Source organism: Paramisgurnus dabryanus, chromosome 17 (genome assembly GCF_030506205.2).
Source record: "Paramisgurnus dabryanus chromosome 17, PD_genome_1.1, whole genome shotgun sequence".
In the NCBI taxonomy this organism is placed as follows: domain Eukaryota; kingdom Metazoa; phylum Chordata; class Actinopteri; order Cypriniformes; family Cobitidae; genus Paramisgurnus; species Paramisgurnus dabryanus.
Window position 1 is genome coordinate 4,625,060 of NC_133353.1, and position 25,487 is coordinate 4,650,546.

The 25,487-nt window shown below is 38.0% G+C and overlaps 1 long non-coding RNA gene across 1 annotated transcript; it reads right to left on the bottom strand.

The window, feature by feature from the left end:
* Nucleotides 1–23,648: 23,648 nt before the first annotated feature.
* On the bottom strand, nucleotides 23,649–24,782 carry LOC135730907 (uncharacterized). Its single transcript, XR_010526124.2, has 3 exons — nucleotides 24,494–24,782; nucleotides 24,235–24,346; nucleotides 23,649–24,094 (listed from the first exon to the last, which is right to left on the bottom strand). It is a non-coding gene; the product is annotated as an uncharacterized lncRNA (long non-coding RNA).
* Nucleotides 24,783–25,487: the final 705 nt, after the last annotated feature.

Consider the following 25,487-nt stretch of genomic DNA (forward strand, 5'->3'; position numbering starts at 1 on the left):
GCAATGCCATGGCATGCAGGGCAGAGGCTGCCTCCCCACAAGCCTTGTAAGCAGCACCGGACAGCGCCGAAGACTGCTTACAGGCCCGTGAGGGGAGAGTAGGCTGGTCCCGCCAGGAGGAAGCGACACCGGCCGGACACAACTGCATCGCGACCGGCCGCTCCACTGACGGGATACCAGTGTACCCCTTGGCATCTCCACCCTCGAGAGAGGTGAGGGGTGAAGGCTGAAACGGTCGGTTCCGGGCGGAAAACGGGGTTTTCCACGACCGCGTCAGCTCTTCATGCACCTCGGGGAAGAAAGGCACCGGGGGCGAGGACTGAGAAGCCCTGGCACCCCCGAAGAACCAATCATCGAGGCGGGACGGTTCAGGTGGGGGAGGTTTAGTCCACTCCAAGCCGACCGCCTCCGCCGCCCGGGCGAGCATGGCTGCCATCTCGGGGTCGAACGCAGAAGCCGCAACCTGGCCCGAAGGCGGGAGCGGATCCGGATCGACGTCCGAGGCTGACAACCCCCCTTCCGATGTTACGGTGGACATCGCGTCGGGTGGAGGCTCGACAGAGCGCGAGGACACCGTAGAACACGGGCCGCTCGTCTCCATCGGGACCTCCGCTGGCAACGGATCAGGGCGCTGGGAGCTGCTGGACGAACCAGCAGACCGACCCAGCACCGTTATACGGAGATCATCCTTCGCAAGTCTGGTAGCTGCGCTCTTAGCAGCACCAGACTTGGAAGGCGGGCGCCGTTCCCGGAGAAACGACACCCGTCTCCGCAAATCCGCCATAGTCATGCCCTCACAGATGGAGCATGAACTATCACGCAACGCTGCCTCTGCGTGCTGGAGCCCCAGACACGAAAGACAACGCTGGTGGCCATCCCGGGGGGCGATGAACACACCGCATCCAGAAACCGAACACGGACGGAAATCCATCTTTAAAAAGACGACCCCGACCGTGACACGAATGAGTGGCTGTCTTTAAAAAGACACAAAGCTCAAACGTGCTGCTCTTTTAGGGAAATCACTCTTTTGTGCGAGCTGGTGAAACACACAGGGAGAGGCAACGCACTCACTCGAACTCAAGTCCTAAATTAAAGAGACAGAGAGAGAGAGAAAGGGTGGAGAAAAAACACTGCGAGCCTCCGCTGAGGTGTCTTTGCCCAACCAACTTCAGCAAGCTGAGATCTTATTTTCTTCCCTTCCAGAACAGGATCTACGAAGATCAGGTAGAAAGCTTCTCGAGAGCAGATGTCTGCCGGCTTCGAAGCAATAAAAGCTAATTTGGTATTGTGCACCTGCGGCTTATATACGCACCTGGCGGGGCGGCGCCGGCATTATGCAAATACCTGCATGCCAAGTTCATTGGCGTTTTTATAGTTTCTCGAAGTAGATAGGTCACCCGCGGAGCGGTTCCCAATTCGTCGGTCACGACGTGACGTCGTAGTGACCGACTGAAAGGGAAATATATTTTCAAATATAGATAGGCTCTATTGTTCAGATAAAATGATGTAAAGATATTTTTACAAGATTACCCTAACTTGGCCCAGTTACAGATTTCGCTAGAATTTTTTTATTTTAAAAGCATTTTACATGGTTAATATGTATGGAATAATTGAAGACGGGCCATTAAATTATTGTATTTTTTTTTTTTTCAAATAATGCATACTCATGGACAGGGGCGCTGCTAAGGATTTCGGGCCCCATGAAAAGAATCTTGACAGGGCCCCCAACACAGCTGAGACTTTTCATATTAATTTACATAAAATCATGCACTTTTATGGTATTTTGACTACCAATGGGGTGTGAAAATTTTACTTGAATTAAGTGTTTAAGAAAAATCTTATTTCACAATTTTTTTCTCACCCCATTGTCAGATCATTTTGCTTGTTTTAAGTACAATTTCACTTAAATTGTATATTAATTTGTCTTAAAACTAGACTAATTTTGCTCATCAAGAAAAAGCATCTTAATTTAAGAATTTTTAGATATTTTTACTGAAAACAAGAAAAAAATACTAAGAATTTTTTTTCTTGAAAATCATTTTTTGCAATGCATAAGTTTAAATGTTGCGGTATAAACATTTTTTTCTCTTTCCGTTTTTGACTTCCAGATTTTTGAGGCATTTTCACTTCCTTGTCAGTCAAGTTGATATTCTGCCGGCGCTATAAGTGAAGTCAAGCTGTGTTGCCTGGATTATACAATTTGGGCGGACTGAACCATTTTATGATAATTGAGAGGGGGAAAGGGGCCCACGGACGTCCCTGCGCCCCTGCCCCTGGAACATTTCTTAACTAATCGGAATAAAGCATTGAAACAGCCCTGTGGTATAATTTAGTTTATACTACAGGTCCGTTGAATGCTTGAATCTGATTGGCTGATGAACATTTTGAGGTGCAATTATTTTCTGGGAAACACACGGTGAATGTAGTTCCAGGCAGCTCTTTTGACCGCATACAGTTCCATATCTCTTCGCATAGTTAAGTATAATAACGGACTAACAAAAACAACATGACAGACGATTTTCTGCAATAACATCGCTGTTTAGAGACGCACAGAGGTAATATCGTTCACACAGTCTCTCTCTCTCTCTCTCTCTCTACCTCTCTCTCTTTCTCTTTCTGTTTCTCTGTCGCTCTCACTCTCTTTCTAATAACTTCATTATTAACTGCATTAGAATGCTATCAACGGCTCAACCATGCCCGGGGTGGGGTATCGGGTGAACCGGGAGAATTCCTGGTGGGCCGCTTCACTTTTGGGCCAGTCAAGTTTTTTGTTTTTTTACATTTGTCATGTTAGTGAGTTTATCTTCTCTTAAATAACACTATACACATTCCACATTCTGACACCGCAGCACGCAGACTCTGCATGGGTTGTACCATGTGAGGGAGTTCTCCCCTCCCATAGAGTTGGTTCGGTCCATAGCGTGTCTTTTCCAAAACTTTCCCCAGGTAGGCTACTTCTGGCGCCCACCGATAGCTGAGCCGGACCTACCATAATGGTACACGTTTCAGGGAGGATGGGTGGAAGGAAGAGGCCAGGAGGGACTAAAAAAGTCAGGTTAAAGAAAAGAAGGGCATTGGAGGAGAATGCTGCCAAATGTGCCAAGCTCACCGATATATTTTCAAGAGGACAAACACAAGTGGCAACAGGTAAATAGAGATAGGCCTAGTAATGATTAGCATTAGCAACGTAATTATTCAGCTAATACCTTTGTCAACCTATTCACAAGCAAAATATAACATTTTATAAAAAAATTGCCTTTTCTGTATCACCCAATACATGGCGATTCATAAACAAATATTATGTAGTTTAATAATATTGATAACAAAAAAGCTTGATCTGTGTATGCAGTAAAATTACTTTTTATTATTATTTTATTTCAATTACTAATTATTTTTGTAGTGAATAAGTATATTATTATTTAATTATTATTTAACCTTTACATTATTTGTTGAACCATGGTATTAACAAAAAATACAAAAAAGTAAGAGCTGTACTGTTGCTTCATTTATCCAATTTGGAAAAAGTGCTAATTTGGAATTATACCTGTCTTGGGCCGGTCCTGTCCCCACTCCGGCCCTGGGCTCAAGCCTCAATTGCCAGTTTTAAAATGACATTTTGGAACAAGACAAATCCCTTTAAATATATCATGTGATCGATGTATTGAGTTGTGGTAACCGTAGTATAAGCGGAATAATTGACTCCAGGCCGTTGAATTATTGAAAAATAATGCACACCCGAGGTGTAACGGCCACTCCGCTTCGCATCCAATTCACATTTCCTTTTGTGTGTAAGTGTGTATTAGTACATGGGATGGGCATTTGGGATGAAACAGCCCAGTATTTGGTTTAAAATTAACCCAGCTGTCTTGTTTGTCTATATTTGACCCAACTACTGATATTGCAAAAGCAGTATTTTAATGTAAAGCACAGGTTCTGTATGATCCTGATTTTCTATTCATCTCTACAGTAAGCTGTGCTCTTCAAAGAAAATAAATCGTATTTCAAAATAATCAGCCATACTATGTAAACAAAGGTATGCATTTTGAAAAGCTAAATTATCCCTCATACATCTCTGGCTTTGATTTCCATTGATATTCCCCACAGAGAGACGCAGGAGTACTAGGAACAAACCAATTTATAATTTGTGGAACTAATATTAGATCAAAAAAATGAATCAAATGAATTGCTAGAAAAATGACAAATGCTTTCCTGGTGATGAGGAACAAATCCTGTTAATGAGATGTGCCAGTTCAGCAGGAGAAAAACTGGAAACATTACATCAGGCTGCTAAGATTGAAAATTCCAATCAGGGTGCAAAAGCCCCCGGTCGCCCAATAACACGAATGTTTACTGCTTTACATTTATATTCTGTGGCTGCAATGTTGCCGCTAATTACTGGCATCAAACATACTTATTAATAGCGATGTAGAAGCAATGAAAGAGTTTTAATTATTCATATTACTGAAGGGCGGCCTGGTTTAACTATAAAACCGCTTGATCCCTGTACAATCATTGGATGTACTGCAGCTTCAACCAATTAATACATTTAAGTAACATTAAGTTAATATTTACCAATATTCGTTTTTATTGTCCATACACTTATAAGACATGTACCGCAGGGATGAAGTACATTTTAAAAGCAATGTCTCATAATGTGGGTCCCAATTTAGCATACACTCTAAAAAAAAAAAATCTGGGTTATTTTCAACCTAGCGTTGGGTCACAAAGGAACAAGCCCATCCCCTTGGGTTGTATTTTAACCTTTGCTGGGTTGTTTCTATGTTTATATTGACAGGTTAAAAGTTAACCCATTTCTGACAAATTATTGTTATCAGTAAAAAAAAAATATTTGTGTCTACAGACATTTTGCCACTTTTCTATCCTTAATTTGTGCCTATTCTGAAAAAAGTTTTACTAGCTAGCTACTCATCTTCAGTACCTTTTACAAAAAAGTGTAAATAATTGTAAACAACATGTGACCTCTTATGTCGCAGTATGTTCCCAAATCTGTAAAAACACACGGTTCACATTAGACTGCAGTTTTTCTCTGTCCGAGGATCAGGCACGCACCTGCTGCGGGACGAGAACCAGAACCATTACAGTGGAAAAATGGCATCTTTGCACACCGCATGTTAAGGAGAAAACAAATGTATATGGAAATGCATCACACAAAAGCAAATGTCAGTGGCTGTGTTTTCCTACAGACGACTTCCCTTGAGACACAATATCTGCATAGGATGGATGGAGTTATAAAACAGTAGATGTATGGGATGGAGAAAATGTGTGAAAAGGTTCGACCCTGGGGGCGCAGCTTTTCAGCCCTGATGGGTGTGAAGAGACCCCTGCGCTCTGTGGTCACTGCCTTATTAGCTCTGCCTCTCAGAGTCACTCGTTGATGGGGTGATTATGGACCATAACAGTGGCCGTGTGTGGGGGTCTCTCATTAGTGAAACTAATGGAGCTGTTTGCGTGCGTGTGTGTGTGTGTGTGTGTGTGTGTGTGTGTTCTTGTGCGGGAGGGAGGTATAATGACAGAGACGAAGCGATCCAATGAAATGATAGCCCACACAGAAGTGTGTGTGTGCGTGTGTGTTTAAAAGAGAGAGGAAAAACAAAGCAAGAAACAGAGATGGAGACACCAAGGTGATGACCGGAGGTGAGCGAGATGATTAAGAGTGTAAGTGATGAAGAAAGGAAACATAATTACCATTTCCTCCGAATGTAAATGCAGCTCCTTTTGCTCTTAATTATGCATTTGGCATGATGTTTGGAGTTCAAAGGTATTGCTGGGTAATACTGGCTCTTCTGTTAGCGAGCAGCTGTGGAATTACCATACATTAACCGGCCTGAAGTTCCCGTTGTGTGCATGCACACAACCACACAATCCCACACATGCACAATTTTAATGAGGTGAACACACTGTAATCCGACGCTTTGAAAAACCCTTTCCCTGGTGCACACAGGTCCATACTGTATAAACTTAAGCATACCTCTTCAAATCTATACTACAACAGGGTCTGCTACAGTACAGTATATGATAATTCTGTTGTGTTTTTTAAATAGCCTGTATGCAAAAAAACAGTCAAACAGTTATGACATGTTTATCCAAATGATCTTACAATAGATTCAATGCATTTTAGCACCATGCTGTACCATTTGAGCTACAGTAACACTAAACAATAAAGATGAAAAACAATACACTGCTGCATATTTCATCTGTGGTATGAACAATTGCCTCTAAGTTTCCAGTGGCCACAACACCAGAATCAAAGTTTTATTTTTACCAGTTTTATAAAGAGTTATTATACATACAACCCATTCAACTCTCCTGGGAAATTACAAAAAATAAAGCCGTGAAAGGCTGTGCATTATAAAGATTTTTACTATAGTACGAGAAGTTCTAAGGTAAAAAGCGAGAGAGAGAGAGAGAGAGAGAGAGAGAGAGAGAGAGAGAGTTACTGTAACTGTGGTAAAATGTGGTAAGTTTTTTTAAACACATAAATAATACAAAATGCAACTCCTACACTGTCAGAAAAAAAGTTTAATGCCTTCCAGAAAATGTTCTTCTTTAAATATATAAACATAAAATATACCAAATGAAAGAACAGACCCTCTGCTTTCAAAAAAAAAAAAAAAAAAACGTTTAATCCTACCTTGAGTGGTTCTTTTGTAATCAGCTTTTGAATATGGGTAGGTTTCTGCAAAAACACCACATTTTGAGCAAAAAGCAGAGATAATTCCATTTTTGTGACGGACTTTTCATAGAGATCCCATTCAGAGCGATCTTTAAAACAGACACGGACATGCATCCGCTTGCCATAGGGCAATACTTCTGGGTTTTAAAAGTTGCGGAATTGCAGAAAGACGGAAAATCTCGTCATTGGCGGGGAAGTGTTTTCTCTTAATTGACGAGATATCTCGTCAATGGCGGTGAAAGAGTTAAGTTTAATGTCCTAATGATCAGCCTACTTATTTGTATGTCCCACAGCTGAAATAGAATGTTATTAACTGGTTCAGAAACTTTGTTTGTTTGTTCTAACCAGTTCAGGAACGTCAATTTTAGAGTTGAACCGAAAACCGGAAACGTGAAACTGTTTCTGTTCTGAACGAACCAATTGTGGAAAAAAATCTGGTTTAAAGCCCTGCCTATGCGTGACAAAATCTTATGTTAAATGCAGTTATTAGAGGCAGGATTTTGGATTTTAGGTCTGCCAAGTGTGATTCTGAAATAATAAACCAAGCAATTGAAAAAAAATTCTGTCTCATTGTATTTGGTTAAGTAACACAGTCTCACCCCATTTCGTCAATATTTGACGACACTTGACCATTCGTCATATGTTGACATTTTTTGACGAACTGGGGACTTCAATACTATTACGTCCGTTGCATTCTCTTTCCTATTTTATTACCATTTGCGCGTCGGTTTAGGGTTAGATTACGCAAAATTAAACAGTGTACGCGAAATTAAACAGTGTACGCGAAATTAAACAGTTGTCACCTGGCGTTGGGGTTAGAAACAGTTGTCACCTGGCGTTGGGGTTAGAGTTAGGTTTGGGTAGGGATGTCATTATGTAAATCTAACCCTAAACCGACGCGCAAATGGTAATAAAATAGGAAAGAGAATGCAACGGACGTAATAGTATTGAAGTCCCCAGTTCGTCAAAAAATGACGCGAAAGGTATACCCTTCACGTCAACATATGACGAATGGTCAAGTGTCGTCAAATATTGACGAAATGGGGTGAGACTGGGTTGGGTTAAGACATGGTAGGCTATAAAACAAAATGCCAGGATCTGAATAAAATGAAGCAAAGGTTATAGTAACACACCTCAGCCTGTTTTGGTGTCCCAATGACATTTGTAACAATATTGTATATGTGCCATGCTAATGTGTTAGCTGTTGGTGCAGTGCCTGTTTTACACCTCAAATAAATACCACTCAAAACTATTTAAGCACATCTGAGCCTTAGAGTATCACAGCAATCAACAAGAAGTGTTTTCTCAGATTTATCCAAAAAATAACCATAAACATATTCCAACATAAAAAGTCATAACCCTTTGATTGGTTAAGCTGAATCGGGCACAGGACTTAACAACGTATAATCTGCTCTTATGAATCGAATATGTTGTTTTATTTGCTAGACAATTCTGAGCACGCTGACAGCCGGCTAAACAATGTGTCAAACGCTACAAACGTGGCTCTCTCCCATCCACCTGCTTTGGAGGAAAATCATGCCAAGCCTTTGGAGACGTTTGTCACACATTCTCTGTTCTTGCTTTTCTTTTCTTTTTTTTCAATAAAGACTTTTATCCGTGCACCTGACCAGCCTTCTTTGTGGTGAGATAGTTTGTCACTTGTCGCTGCCGACAATCCATGATGCTAAAAGAACGAAAATCTCTGAGATTATCCATTGTGATGAGAAACATTATTGTGTTTCTCGGGATAAGTGCAAGCGAAGTCATCTCTGATTCCCAGGAACGATCAATCTGCCAAAAGCACATTGCTTAACCCGCTTCTGAATTCATTACCCATAACAAACACTAAAAAAGAGAGGCTCCAAATCTGTACACAAACTAACCGCTCACTATTCCAGCTTGACCCAACATATAAATCTCCACCACCATCATTCTTCCTCCAAACACAAGAAGCAACAATTCTTATGCATTAGTGATATATCCCTGCCAATTCTCCCTTCTTTAGGATTGTTGTGGTTTTTACCTTGTTAACATTAGCCTCAAGACATTTGACCTTTCCATTCATTAAAGAAGAATAAAAATATTTATTTTGTTTACTTCACATAACTGATTCTTTTCTCTTTAAGGTAAGCGAATGCAAGAATGGATTGACTGCAAATTCTCCCATATCTGTTTCAACCACACATACAATCTATCTTATCTTTAAAGTCAAGCACACGAGCTTAAAGAGAAGCTAGGAAGGAATATTGGAAGGTTGCCCATTACGCAGAGGTGATGGGGACGAGATGTTGCTTTCAATCCTAAGATCTTTCTTAAAACCTATACCAAGAGGTAAGATTCATACTCTATGCAGGTATACAAATGTAGACATAAATCCTCGGCCAAACTATGCAAATGACATTTTTTTACCATAAGCATACTTGAACTGCATTAAAAATTGTACTCTTAACTGTTTGACACACAATGCAATGCATGTGTTGCTAGAAGCGTCTTCATTTACATATCTGTATTAAGTGTGTTACATTATATTCCATTAGTAGAAAGGTCAGAATTAAAATGCTAAAAATCCTATTACTTAGCGTGCACTCTCAAATAAAGCTGTAAAGCGGTACGTTAAAAATGACACTTTTGCACCTGAAGAGTGCATATAGTACCACAAGCGTACATATTGGTACCTAAATGGTACATAGGATCTTTTTAAAGGGAACAATTGCACCCAATTTTTGCGCCCATGGGCGTTCTGGTCTGAAAACGAGGTGTGTTCAGGCACATTGTTGGCACATTGCTATTTTGAGGCAACTAAAATAGACTACGCCAGTGTTTCTCAATCCTGGTCCTCGAGGACCCCCTTCCAGAATGTTTTAGATGTCTCCTTAATTAACACACCTGATTTGAATCAATCATTAGGGAAATATTCTGGAAGGAGGCTGATGAGTTGGTTCAGGTGTTTTAACTAAAACTTGGTCTAAAGTCTAAAGTCAATGGCGCAATATTGTTGTTGTTATTTAGAGAGCACGTCCTATAAACGGGACGACAATGCGCGTTTGCTTATCACACACATGGATGCGCAGCAGCACACAAACGTTTTTAAATATGAAAAAAGAAATTATTAAAACATAAAAGATTATTATTGAGTCTCTAGGACATAAATGAGGAACAATTACGAGACTCAAAAGGGTGCGGTGACACCTAAAGGGTTAAAGTTGGATCGAACCCAAGGCTCGGCTCGAGCTCCAAAAACAAAATGGAAAATGTTATTTTATTTTTTATTACGTTTCCATTAGTTATTAGTTAAATTAGACAAATCTTCTACTGCATTTAACGTTAAATTCAACTTTTATTAGTACTTTTAGTACAACTAAGTTGTATCTGTTCGTATTATATAATCAAAAATGAACTAGCATATAAACAAACAGTAACCAACATATTTTGGTTTTAACTAATATTAACCCAAATTCATTAATACTTTAAAATTATTTGCAAACAATATTTAGAATAATTGTAAATTCATGTTAGCTTAATGAGATTATAATATAAAATGTTACCAAAATACATTTTAATATTAAACATTTTAAGATTAAACCTATTGCATCAGATCTCGGCATTGTTTCAGTCGATTACATCACAGTCAGTCCCTCTGGTTTTATTAGTTTTTTGTTCCTCAAACCTTAAAAAAATAAATAAAATAACATGCTTGTCTTGAAAATGCCAAGTATTTATGGATTGTAATCCATTATAAACAGCTGTATCTCAGCATAAAAACATGTAAGCCTATTATCAAATTAAATACAAGGGGACTGGAGTTGAAATCCCTGGTCTAAACTACCTTATAATGTACATGCCAAATGAAGAGTTCATGTATTATTTAGGCTATTATGCCTCTACATAAAAAACTAAAAAGATCTCACAATTTAAATATATATGTATGGGTTAGGCTGAACGAATAAGGATGAATAAGGATAAGAATTAATCTTTGAGAGGGTTTATACAACTAACCAGCAGTTAACTAAAATATTGCTTGAAATATTGAAATGGGGTTTGATTTGGATTCACGACCAATGAATCAAACCTTGACTTAGACCTGGTCTTATTAATAACACACTTTCCTTACAATTTCTTGGCAGTATTTTGTTTGGCCTCTGATTCTTTGCAATCTTATTTCATCCTTAAAGGATTACTCAATTTTCTTTAAAAAAAAATCTTGATAATTTACTCACCCCCATGTCATCCAAAATGTTGATGTCTTTCTTTGTTCAGTCGAGAAGAAATTACGTTTTTTAAGAACAAAATGCCAGGATTTTTCTCAATTTAACTCTTTCCTGCATTTAAACGGTAACTGATAGGTAGAAAAATCCTAGAATGTTTCCCCCAAAAAACTTATTTTGTTCTTGTCTCAACAAAGAAAGACTTACTTGTACTTTGACACAGGGTTTATACAATTAACCAGCAGTTAACTTAAAATGCTCGCAATATTGAAATGGGGTTTGATTTGGATTCATGACTAATGGCTCAAACCTTGACTTAGACTTGGTCTTATTACATCTATCTACATATCTGCATCTTGGATGACATGGGGGGAATAAATTATCAGGATTTTTTTTTTTAAGAAAGTGCAGTAATCCTTTAATCTGTACTCATGCATCCATCTTTATAGATTTCTGTCATTTCTCTGTCTCTGGTTAAGCATTCGGTGCAGCAGATGCCTGGTAGAGCGTTAGTCTCGCACTACCTCATTAACGCAAAGGTTTTAAAATTGTCGAGGAACACCATCGAATGTGCTGTTGTTTCATCGTGACCCATTTATCGCTGTCGTTTCACAGCTCTATTAATAGCATACAATGCAGAAGAGGAAAATACACTATCCAAAAAGACATTTAGTAATGCACCCCTAAAAAATTCAAAGCATTGCTTTGGGGCAAAAACAGGGGCTTTTAAATCTGATACCTTTGTAGGCACCTATTCGTGGTGTTTACAGCTAAAAATGGAAGAGAAAGTGATGGGGAGAAAAACACTAACAGAGACTTATAAATAAAGTTTTTCATCTATAAGAGAACAAACGCTGGTCTTTGTCAGGATCTGCCTTGCCAAGTAAAGGGAATTTTGTTAAAAGTTAGACATAAAGCAGATAAAAATACCTTGTTCAAGATGCACAGTTATGAAGGGTATGCTGTTAGTCTGAGGTATAAAGTTCACATCACAGATTTAACACTAGAAACACAAACTAGAAATGTGCTTTCATTCTCAGCTAAACTTTGAGACAGGAAGCTTTTGTTCTCAGTTTGTTTAATCCCCCCATTTTTAGTTTAATGGTTTGCTCCGCACAATGCAGCACGTTACTAAAACTCTATCCATTGCATGATATGTGAACCTGAAACAATTAACCAGTCATATGGGTCTTTTTTAAATTGATGATTTACATAATCTGAAAGCTGAATTAATAGGCTTTCTGTTGATGAATAGGTTGTTAGGATATGACAAAATTTGGCGAGATACAACTATTTGAAAATCTGGAATCTAAGGAGAATGAAAATATTGAGAAAACTGCCTTGTCCAAATGAAGTCCTTAGCAACACCTATTACTAATGATAACATTTTATATATATATATATATATATATATATATATATATATATATGAATTATCATCATGCATTATCTTAACTTAACATCTCAAAAAAAAATTGCAATACAAATCAATTGTCACAGTGTCAAACTGTGTTCTGTGTTTGTAATGATGTATTTGTGTTGTTCCCTGAGTAGCCACCAGATGTCTCTTGTCTTCACTGCCACATGTGTCATGAACTGCATATCCCATAATCCTGTCTGTCATCATTGATCATTGTTTTCAGCTGTTCCCACTCACCTTGTTAGTGTTGTGTATTTAAGCCCTGTCTGTTCAGTCTTTGTTGTGGATTCCTTGTCATATGTTACATCGCCTTCTGTGTTTGTGTTGGTATTAGTATTTATGTTCTGGACTGTTTCTGTGGATTTTGACCTTTTTGCCTGTACGGATTATGATTTTGGATCACCCCTAATAAACTGCTTTTGGATCTTACTTTTTGTGTGAGCGAGTCGTGACAGAAGGAATCCACCATGAAAAGATCCAGCGGATTGGGGATCCGGATCAGTCCGCCCGCTACTGCTAGAGAGAGAGTGGGGCGGATAAGCAACATAAGGGCCCTACGCCAGCAGGGTCAGCCGGTGGGTTGTCTGGCCCAAAGTTTTTGGACCTTGTCTCGCGGCCTAGGTTATAACGATGCAGCACTGAAGGACCTGTTTAATACCTGCCTGGATGACCCTTTACCTAGGTGGGAAATGAACGGACTGGAGATTCTGGATTTCTGGGGGTTCACTCGTTACTTAGAGCATCGTAGCCAGTGGGATGACACTGTCACATCTGCGGGGCCGGACAAGATAGCCGCCACCAAGCCAGCAGCTGTTCCTAAGGTGGCTGTCTGCAGGGCTGCACCTGTTTTTGAGACTGCCACTACTATGCCCGCACCTGTTTATCGGAGAGTCACGATTGTGGAAGGGACTGTTTTCGACAGGGCGGTGTCTATGCCGGCACCCGTTCTCAAAATGGCCGCCACTAAGCCAGCAGCTGTTCCCAAGATGGCCGTCACATTGCCTACACCTACTTTTGAGACCGTCACGGTTATACCGGCCTTTACGTGCCAGGTGGCCACCGCCTCACAGTCACCTGCTCTCAGGAGAGCCATCATCAGACCCGCACCTGTGCTCAGAGTGGCACCAGAGGTATGTGCTTTAGACTCAGTGCTTTCCGTGTTTGCCATGGCTCTGTGGTGCGGGTGGTCTGTCTTCTGCTTTTTTGTTCAGCACGACTCTGAGCCGAGTGAGTCATCTGAGCCGAGTGAGTCATCTGAGCCGAGTGAGTCATCTGAGCCGAGTGAGTCATCTGAGCCGAGTGAGTCATCTGAGCCGAGTGAGTCATCTGAGCCGAGTGAGTCATCTGAGCCGAGTGAGTCATCTGAGCCGAGTGAGTCATCTGAGCCGAGTGAGTCATCTGAGCCGAGTGAGTCATCTGAGCCGAGTGAGTCATCTGAGCCGAGTGAGTCATCTGAGCCGAGTGAGTCATCTGAGCCGAGTGAGTCATCTGAGCCGAGTGAGTCATCTGAGCCGAGTGAGTCATCTGAGCCGAGTGAGTCATCTGAGCCGAGTGAGTCATCTGAGCCGAGTGAGTCATCTGAGCCGAGTGAGTCATCTGAGCCGAGTGAGTCATCTGAGCCGAGTGAGTCATCTGAGCCGAGTGAGTCATCTGAGCCGAGTGAGTCATCTGAGCCGAGTGAGTCATCTGAGCCGAGTGAGTCATCTGAGCCGAGTGAGTCATCTGAGCCGAGTGAGTCATCTGAGCCGAGTGAGTCATCTGAGCCGAGTGAGTCATCTGAGCCGAGTGAGTCATCTGAGCCGAGTGAGTCATCTGAGCCGAGTGAGTCATCTGAGCCGAGTGAGTCATCTGAGCCGAGTGAGTCATCTGAGCCGAGTGAGTCATCTGAGCCGAGTGAGTCATCTGAGCCGAGTGAGTCATCTGAGCCGAGTGAGTCATCTGAGCCGAGTGAGTCATCTGAGCCGAGTGAGTCATCTGAGCCGAGTGAGTCATCTGAGCCGAGTGAGTCATCTGAGCCGAGTGAGTCATCTGAGCCGAGTGAGTCATCTGAGCCGAGTGAGTCATCTGAGCCGAGTGAGTCATCTGAGCCGAGTGAGTCATCTGAGCCGAGTGAGTCATCTGAGCCGAGTGAGTCTCGTTGGCCGGTTAGGGTGGTCACCCCGAAGGGCCAGAGACTTTTGATTGTCACTAAGACTATGGCCAGTATTGAACTTTATGCCTGTCTTAAGATGGCGGTTCCCAAGCTCCCTGCTCTCACTGCCTGGTCCAAGATGGCTAGTTTCGAGCTCTCTGCCCTATTTAACCTGGCCCAGAGGGCCTCTTTCTATTGTCTTCCTCTACCCAGGTTCCTGACACCACCAGTACCACCCTGGGTTCCGGTCCAGCCGGCTCCGCCCAGGTTTCCTGCCCTGTTTTGGTCCCTGCCTCCGCCCGCGGCTCCGCCCTGGCTCCGGCCTCCGCCCTGGCTCCGGCCTCCGCCCGCGGCTCCGCCCTGGCTCCGGCCTCCGCCCGCGGCTCCGCCCTGGCTCCGGCCTCCGCCCGCGGCTCCGCCCTGGCTCCGGCCTCCGCCCGCGGCTCCGCCCTGGCTCCGGCCCCCTTCGCTGCCGGACCCGCCCTGGCCCCCTTCGCTGCCGGACCCGCCCTGGCCCCCTTCGCTGCCGGACCCGCCCTGGCCCCCTTCGCTGCCGGACCCGCCCTGGCCCCCTTCGCTGCCGGACCCGCCCTGGCCCCCTTCGCTGCCGGACCCGCCCTGGCCCCCTTCGCTGCCGGACCCGCCCTGGCCCCCTTCGCTGCCGGACCCGCCCTGGCCCCCTTCGCTGCCGGACCCGCCCTGGCCCCCTTCGCTGCCGGACCCGCCCTGGCCCCCTTCGCTGCCGGACCCGCCCTGGCCCCCTTCGCTGCCGGACCCGCCCTGGCCCCCTTCGCTGCCGGACCCGCCCTGGCCCCCTTCGCTGCCGGACCCGCCCTGGCCCCCTTCGCTGCCGGACCCGCCCTGGGTTCTAGACCCTCCATCCCTCCCCCAGGTCCACCTCCATTCCTCCACCCACCTGAACTTTTGTGTTTTGTCGTTTGGAGTGTCTGGAAGCCACTCCTTTAGAGGGGGGTACTGTCACAGTGTCAAACTGTGTTCTGTGTTTGTAATGATGTATTTGTGTTGTTCCCTGAGTAGCCACCAGATGTCTCTTGTCTTCACTGCCACATGTGTCATGAACTGCATATCCCATAATCCTGTCTGTCATCATTGATCATTGTTTTCAGCTGTTCCCACTCACCTTGTTAGTGTTGTGTATTTAAGCCCTTTCTGTTCAGTCTTTGTTGTGGATTCCTTGTCATATGTTACATCGCCTTCTGTGTTTGTGTTGGTATTAGTATTTATGTTCTGGACTGTTTCTGTGGATTTTGACCTTTTTGCCTGTACGGATTATGATTTTGGATCACCCCTAATAAACTGCTTTTGGATCTTACTTTTTGTGTGAGCGAGTCGTGACATCAATACTGTATTGACCCCATACAATGTATTTTTGGCTATTGCTACAAATATATTCATGCTTGTTTGGTCCAGGTTAACATATGGTACTACTTTAAACATTGACTTTTTATTTGTAGTTATTAGTAAATTATTTTTTCTATATTGATTCTATATTGTCATTACAGTTTTACACACAAAAAAAATTGTATGATGTTTTCACATACAAAGTTTGATCTTGGTTGCATACTGTTGATGACCATAATGCACTGTCAAAAAGAATAATAATAATATGGTCAAAAATGGTCCCAAGTTGTCAATGGTCCCATGGACCATTTTTCACTTTATTGTTTACTTTACTTTTTACTTTAAAATGCTTGTAATGACTTCTCCCCATAGTTTAAGATATAGATTAAGATTATATAGATCAATTTAAGATTTAACTAAATTGATTCCCTAAAAGCAAATATGGCCACATCCCACAATCTCATCATTTTACAATCTTAGACCAAGCCAGATTTGACCACATAGTAATGCGCAGTGAATAGTTTAATCTGTGCATTGCATCCTGAATAAACCACATCACATCTGATTGAGTTTAATCTTAGACAGAAACCTGTTTAGTATGGATCACCTGACATGCGTGCAGTAGAAATCTCCCTCTTTGTTTTAAACAAGAGACAAGATTTGAAAAGCCTTGACTAGAGACTTTTATTTTTTGCTGTGTAGAAATATTTAAATGAATAAGTTTTTGCATTTCCCCTGGGGTTTGGGCTCAGCTATTTCATCTGCAGGGCTTCCACCCCTACATGAAGCTTTTGGAAATTGGTTTTGTTCTTTCTGCTGCCTTCTGTTTGGCTTTCTGTGAAGCTTACAGTATGTAAAAGTTAAGTTAAAACGATAATACTTCGCATGCAAAATAGAAATGTGCGAGTGAGTTGGTGAAAGAATGAATTATAAGAGTATGGCCATAATATCTCTGGATGTCCATCAGTCCGCATCTCCTCTGTTGTCACAGGATCAATAGTTTTGAACTTTCAAAATGCTATCCAGAAAATGTCAGTAAAGTATCTTATAGCTTCCCACACATAAATCTATTCATGTTTGGACCGTTTGTCCAATAATTTGCAGTCTCATTTGACTCAACATGGACTGTACAGTACTATAACCTTTATCTTTTCTCATATGTGGACATTATTTTAACAATTTTGCAAACATTTCTTTTAATTACATGACTGTAACTTTCAACACAAGATTTAAAAACTGCGTGAACTTGCAAAAACTGTGTGCAGCTTTTCATTGATGTTTACGTTGCGTAATTTCGTCACTTCCTAACATCCCCATGACAACAGGGGACTTGGCTGCGCATGTGTGAGGTAAATGCAACTTTCTGCTATGACTTTTTACTAAGACAATGTGAGGATTATAAAATCATACAACCCCGCATATTTTCCGAGTAGAAATCTGCAATTTATGCGGCAAAAGTGTAGCGTATTTAAACAAATGCGGCCCCCATAAATATGCGGATATGCAATGAATCATGCGATCGCATAATCGCGTTTTTCTGGAGGGACTGAGTAAATATGTTATAATATTCTGAAATGGAAAGTATTCATATTAAATTGCAGCATAAAGGCGATGCATCATATCATGAGCAAGACAAAGAATAATCAAACTCAATGAGATGCTTACCATTTCCAGCGCATATATTTTCTTATATGTGGACAAATAATATTGTAGCTTATAATATGAACTTCTCTACAATGCCTAAATGATTTATATTTGGGTGATATTTATCACTCTCCAATATAACACTTCTATTGGCAGTCACTGCATTAAGTCACTCCTCATTTGCATAAACCATTATCGTCCTTTAATCTCCTCATACAAAACTAATAAGGCTTTATTCTGAAAAAAATGCATTATCTTCCTGAAACTGCATTATACTTTCAAAATATAAATATATATAAAACAATTACCAGTCATTTAGCACAGTGCAATGTGCCAGATAGGTGCTTGCTCTTAAATACAATTCCTTTCATTGCATTAGTTATTATTATTATTCAACAGGACATGATTTGTTAATATCTCATCATAAGAGTTATTCCAATGTCTGTTGTGTCATATGTAAGCTATATAAACCAGATAGACAGATCAATAAACAGGCAGACAGATAGACAGCAAGAGAGAGAGAGAGAAACGACAAAATAATTCAAGTATGAGTCTGCAAAGGCGCAGAAAGTCAAACTTCCAGGGGCGATATGAGGCACCAGCTGTCGTATATCAGATCAAATTGACTTTAGTGTCATGTGTCCCAATACATGAGTGATTTACTAGAGTCTGATATTGAAGCTTAACTGAGATCCATCATTCCACAGTTTTATATCACACTTCTAACCTCAGCTATTTGCCAGCAAAACAAGATAAAGCCAAACCACATGCAGATTCATATCGGGGGAGTTTTTACTGGAAGAGTAATATAATGCCCGTTCAACAGCGCTGGAGGTATTATGTCGACTTATTGTTTCAACACACTTAAATAAGTGAATAAACAGTAGCTTTGAACTTTATCGTGTGATTTTGGTGAAGAAAATAATAAATCCTATTTTAAGAATAAGAAAGATTACAATTTTTGTTTTGCAGTTTGATGTTTCCTTCAGCACAATTTCCGCCATGTTATAATTCCTTATTATGTTGAAAGTGTGTGAAAGCACTTCTTTTTAAATCCCCATTAAATCACATGCCACTTTGATTCTCTTATCCAATGTGATGTCATACTGATAAAGCCCCGCCCACGGTCACTGACTGACAGTTCTGCATTGCCATATTTCCCACCCTCAGTGAGTTGTATGCTGCCATTACTCAATAGTGAGATACTATTGTCTCAGGCTGTGTTCACAGGAATCAGATCTGTTTTTGCAGCAGCTCATTTACATTTAAATCTTACTAGATTTTTTTGGCGTCATCAGAACAAAGAAATTTATAAAGGTTTGTAAAAAAATGAGAGTAAGTAAAGGATGACAGAATTTTTACTTTTGGGTAAACTATTCCTTTAATATGCATAAAAACTACAAGCCCTGATTTGCCCAACATGTAAAATATTGTATTATATCATCAGTATCGAGTGTGATCGATACTGCTGGTTTGTCCCACATTACGCTCTCAAATATCTTCCTAAAGAAGAGAGTCTGGAATAGCACTGAATAAATTCCCTGTGTATGTGGCGGTGGATTCATCCGGACTGAAGCTGTCTGACAAGCTTCCTTTTAGCTTGAATTTGTATTACAGAGATGCTGAGATGATTCAAGGTCAAGCAGACACAGAAACACAACTAACCCCTGTCACTCCACATTGTGGCTAAGTCCTATAGGCTTGGCCAAAGGTCCCCTATCCAAGAATGTGTATACTGTAACATTAGTCATAAGTTAATAGCTTTACCCTATTATAATCATGTAATTTAACCAAGTTTAACCATGCAATTTATGAGTGAAGCAAGATATACTATATCATAAAACATAAACAATTAAATGGGGCTGGGCATAGATTCATCTAGATTAATCTCATACAAAATAAAAGTATTTTTTTGCATAATATATGAGTTTGTGCTGTGTGTAAATATTATGTATATTTAAACACACACACACATACATATACATATAAATTATATATATATATATATATATATATATATATATATATATATATACACACTATGGGGAGCCAAATAGGAAATAAATAATTATAAAAACTGAATATATAGTTATAAGTTTGAATATATAAATGTAAATCATGAATATGTAAATATAAACCGTGAATATATAAATATAAATTGTTTATATATTCAAACTTGTAACTATATATTCAGACTTACATTTATATATTCAGATTTATATTTATATATTCAAACTTATAACTATATATTCACAATTTGCATTTATATATTCAGACTTATATTTATATATTCAGTCTTATAACTATATTTTCACGGTTTACATTTATATATTCAGACTTATATTTATATATTCAAATGTATAACTATATATTCATGGTTTACATTTATATATTCAGACTTATTACTATATATTCAGTTTTTATAATTATTTACTTCCTGTTTGGCCCCCCATAATACACACACATACATATATATATATATATATATATATATATATATATACATTTATGAAATGTTTTATGTATATATCGTTTTTATTTATATGCAATATAGAATATATAAAAATATAAATAAATATACATACAAATGTAAATGTTTCTTAAATACACAAATACATAATAATAAACAAACTATATATTCAGACTTACATTTATATATTTACACTTATATTTATATATTCACGGTTTTTATTTATATATTCATGATTTACATTTATATATTCAAACTTATTACTATATATTCAGTTTTTATAATTATTTACCTCCTGTTTGGCCCCCCATAATACATGTAGGGGAGAGCGGGGTAAGTTGTCACACGGGTAAGTTGTCACACTGTTAATAACTCCAACACTAGAGGCTCTATCTCAAAAATCAAATAGCCACTTTATGTGACTTCTTCTTCTATAGTCAACTTCCTGTTCACATGTGGTCAAGATCACTGTAATCTGAGGTTAGCACAATTTTCTTATTTTTCTGCTTAAAAAGTAAAAAAAAATCACTTTACATTTTATGCAATACAACTTTGTTAGGTGTGAATGTTTAAAATGATTATTTTGCACAAAATAGAGGAGACCGTAAAGTGTCTTTTGATACTTTAGCTAAAGTGATATGATGAGCTAAACTTGAGATTTAGACAACATTAGCACACAAGTAAGTATGGGGCAAGTTGTCTCAATGACTTTGGGGCAAGTCGTCACATCTGACAACTTGCCCCTGTACAAACAAACACATCGAACATGCTCAGAAAACATGATATAGAAAAGAATAAGCCTCAATCTAGCAAAAAGCTGTTTCAAAAGAAAGGGAAGCAGAAATCTGGACCTATGAAAAACAAGGCAGCTAAAAGAAGAAAAATCATGCAAGAGTCATCATCAGATGATGAAGAGTGCTTCTGCCTCGTCTGTGTAGAGCCATTTTCAAAGAGTCGTCCAAAGGAGACCTGGGTAAAATGTGTAAAATGCAACAATTGGGCCCATGATGCTTGCACCTCAGGCCAGGCAATTTATGTGTGTCAGAATTGTGATTCTGGAGATGAGTCCTATTAGTCATACAGGGCATCTGTTTTGTTCAGAGGTTAAACATGTTAAGTTAAGCAAGTTATCTGCAGCGTTCCATTCAGTTATCTGGTTTTATGTGAAAGCCATAGAACATTTGAACCAAAGTTCAAAGTAAAGTGGTCTTGCCACTTAATTGAAATGTGCATTATTTGGATTGAAATAATTGTTTTTCCAGATTCTCCAGGCACGGATGTTTATATTTCCAGTTTGTTTTGAGTTTAAAAATTAAAATCAATATTCACAATTAAGTAGTTGTGTTCTTATTTTTAGATAATCTAGTGTGACAACTTACCCGCCCTAGTGTGACAACTTACCCTCCGATGGGGCAAATTGTCACAAGTGCACAGTCACTATTCAACAGTCTACAACTCTGTAATGAGATAAGATATAAAGATGTTATGAATACAACATATGTGCCCAAGACTTCCTTCTTTCATTTGGTATGAGATTTATACCATTTTGATGTATGGTGCTCAGTAAATGTTAGACAGTGTGAAAAGTGTGACAACATACCCCGCTCTCCCCTACATATATATATATATATATATATATATATATATATATATACACATTTATGAAATGTTTTATGTATATATCGTTTTATTTATATGCAATATAGAATATATAAAAATATAAATAAATATACATACAAATGTAAATGTTTCTTAAATACACAAATACATAATAATTACACACAGCACAAACTCATATGTTATGCAAAAAATATATTTTGTATGACATTAATCTAGATTAATCTATGCCCAGCACTACAATAAAACCATGCTTTCAATAATAAAACAATAAAAACAATCACTAAAATTCTAATGGATTTAATGGTTATAATGAGAATTGTATTGGTTTTAATGAAAATAATAATGGTCTCTACTGGTAATGTGTTGGGTTATATTGGTGGGATGTTATCTGGTGGATGGGAACCAATAGAGGAACACACTGCATAAAGGAATTTTGTTATGGTTTTAATGGTAAACAGCTAATGGTTCATAATGGTATTTGTTGTGAAAGCTTTTAGAATTTTTATTAAAGCAATTTTAATTTCTGTGATGGTTTTACTGGTTTTATAGCAGGGTTGTCAGTTGCTTAAAATCGTTCTATACAGTAGTATGTAAACTGTCAGCAGAAAAGTAACGTTTTTTTCAGATTTTATCAGTTGACGTGTGTGCAGCAGGCACTCATTATGGTTCACATTACGCAACAAGCACATATTTTGAAAACAGGAGCAATACACATGATTTTTATTTTATTTTATTTATTTATATATATATACCCTTGTGAAAAAAAAGTGTGCTTAAGTGTACTTTTATAAAGTGTACTTATTACATAAATAATACACTTTAAGTATATACACTTAAGTGTGAATTAAATGCAATCTTTTCGGCGCACTGAATGCACATTAAGTGTAATTAATTTAACATATATCATATATTAAGTTGAAATAAAATGTAATAAGTTGCCATTAAGAGTGATTTTTTGGAACAACTTAATTGGTACTTTATTACAACTTTATATCTACTTTCATAATTGCTTCTAGTGTTTTTAAAATATACTTAAAGTGCACTACACAATATAATGACATGAAATTAATGTGATTTAAAATGCAATTTAATGTCTGTTAACAATACTCTTAAGTGTGAATTAAATGGAATCTTTTCGGCGCACTGAATGCACATTAAGTGTAATTAATTTCACATATATCATATATTAAGTTGAAATAAAATTTAATAAGTTGCCATTAAGAGTGATTTTTTGGAACAACTTAATTGGTACTTTATTACAACTTTATATCTACTTTCATAATTGCTTCTAGTGTTTTTAGAATATACTTAAAGTGCACTGTTCAATCTACTGTCAATCAATTAATGTGAAATTAAAAATAAGTTAATGTATATTAACAGTACATTTAATTACTCATTAAATGTAATGTTTCAAATACAAGTTTGCCAAATAAATTCCAATATCTAAAATTAAATGCAATCAGTTGAACTGGGATTTTTAGTGCAGTGAAGTGATTTCATTGCATCTTTCTACAGTATGTACTTTAACTACTTCTATTGTATGTGAAATATATTTATGTACTTCTCAAAATACTGAAAAACAAATCTAGTTAATTAAATATGTATTCATTTCAGTTTAATGCATTGCAAACAATTAAAAACCACAATGCTTACACTGACAATAAAACAGTTTGGTAGTCAAATTATGAATCAGATTTTTTGTTTTGCAAAAGTACATTTAATAAATTAATTATGAGTTGTATATGTCCAAACAAAAAAAAACTCATTTTAATATTGTTAAATTGGAATCAAACAAACAACTATCAATATTGAATAATTACATCCCTTAGAAAAAAATAAACTCAAAGTTATAATTTTTTTACATTTTAACAGACAACTAAAAAAGAACTGCATGAACTTTAAATTAACAAGTCTTTGGTAGGTCACATCAGTCTAATGATCATTTATTAAATGTGTTTAGAAATATTGCCATGAAAGTGTACTTTCTTTATGTAGCGGGTATTAACTCACTTACTTATGGACCAGGCATAATAATAAGATCAGAAGGGTGCACGGTACGAAGGAGGAGGTAGCAGTGATAGTGAGCAACAAGCAGAGACAGAAGGTAAGTTGATTAATAAATTATTTTACTTTGAGTATTGAGAAACCTTTCTATTTCTTTCCTTATTCACAAAAAAATAGTAACAACAATGAAAATACAATTAACTATATATACTATGGGTGCACGCTCTAAATTACTTCTCATTTACAGAAATCACAGTCACAATCAATGTACAAAGATGGTACAAATGATATACACACTGAAATCAGTATTCAAGTTCAAAGTTCTTATCAATTGGAGTATTGATCAGTCTTAAATTATCAGAATTGTGCTTCTGAAATGTTTCAGTTCAATAAAGTAAGCAAACAAAATAAGGAAACAGTTTCTGAAATGTATCCTCTTACTTGTCTGAAGAAAAATATTTAAAATAGAAAATTGTCCTTTCCTCTAGATTCGTGATCCAATCAGGTCGAAATGGGAGGCTCGCCATCAATTAGGAAAATCCAGCTCAAGGAATGTTCATACGAAAGGAAAAAACAATCAATATTGTGTATCAATAATGATTAACATTTATACATAATACAGGAAACAAATAAAATACATACATAAGTGCCATCATCATAATAAATGACAATTTAGACAAATACCTGTCCATTCACGTGTTTCTCTCTCTTTTTGTCTTTCACAGGCACGTGCAACCAAAATGGCGTCAGCGAACAGCAGTGAACACAACGCACCATGTGGTTTTACATAATCACACTGCAATGAACAATCCAACCCATATAACATCACCATATAACACTATTTTGTCTCGTATGGATTAAACAAATAAAATGATATGACATTTAAAGTGTTGACATTCGTTTTTATGACTAAATATAACATTGGTAATTATAACAAACTCACCAGGTCAAAATGAAAGCTCAAAAAGTGCTCAATCCACACAATCACGCTGTATCATTGAATATATGCAAGTTAAATTCTGATCTCTTCAGTTTATATGAACTTAAGAGTCATATTTAATCAAATTAAACACTCTCGCGTTAGATCGAGTGTCTCTGTCGCTCTGCATCTCTCCTCTGAACTGAGACGCGATCCGAAAGCAAAAAAGGGGCGGAGCTTACAATTAAACACTCCGATTGGTTTACTCATTTCAGATTTATAATTCAGATTGAATTATTCACATGTATTTCCTCATTTATAAAAAAAATGTAGATGTATGAATAGTCTCTATTATATTTAAGCACACTTTTAAAATAATAATATTTAATTATTTAACCAGAGTTACATTTAAGTAAAACTAAATTAGACAAAGTGCATTTTTAAAAAGTGTAATTAGGTATGTTAAGAAATATTGTGATGAAAGTGTACTTACTATAAGTTAAGCTTAATTAGACAGTATTAAAAAGAGCATTTTTAAAAGTCCACTTAAGTGTGTTTATAAATATTATGTTGAAAGTGTACTTACTATAATTTAAAATTAATTAGATATTATTACAAAGTGCATTTTTAAAAAGTGTCCTTAAGTGTGTTAGTGAAATATTATTATGAAAGTGTACTTACTAAAAGTTGAAATTAATTAGATATTATTACAAAGTGCATTTTTAAAAGTGCACTTAAGTGTGTTTATAAATATTATAATGAAAGTGTACTTACTATACTTTAAAATTAATTAGATATTATTACAAAGTGCATTTTTAAAAAGTGTCCTTAAGTGTGTTAGTGAAATATTATTATGAAAGTGTACTTACTAAAAGTTGAAATTAATTAGATATTATTACAAAGTGCATTTTTAAAAGTGCACTGAAGTGTGTTTATAAATATTATAATGAAAGTGTACTTACTATAAGTTCAAATTAATTAGATATTATTACAAAGTGCATTTTTAAAAGTGCACTTA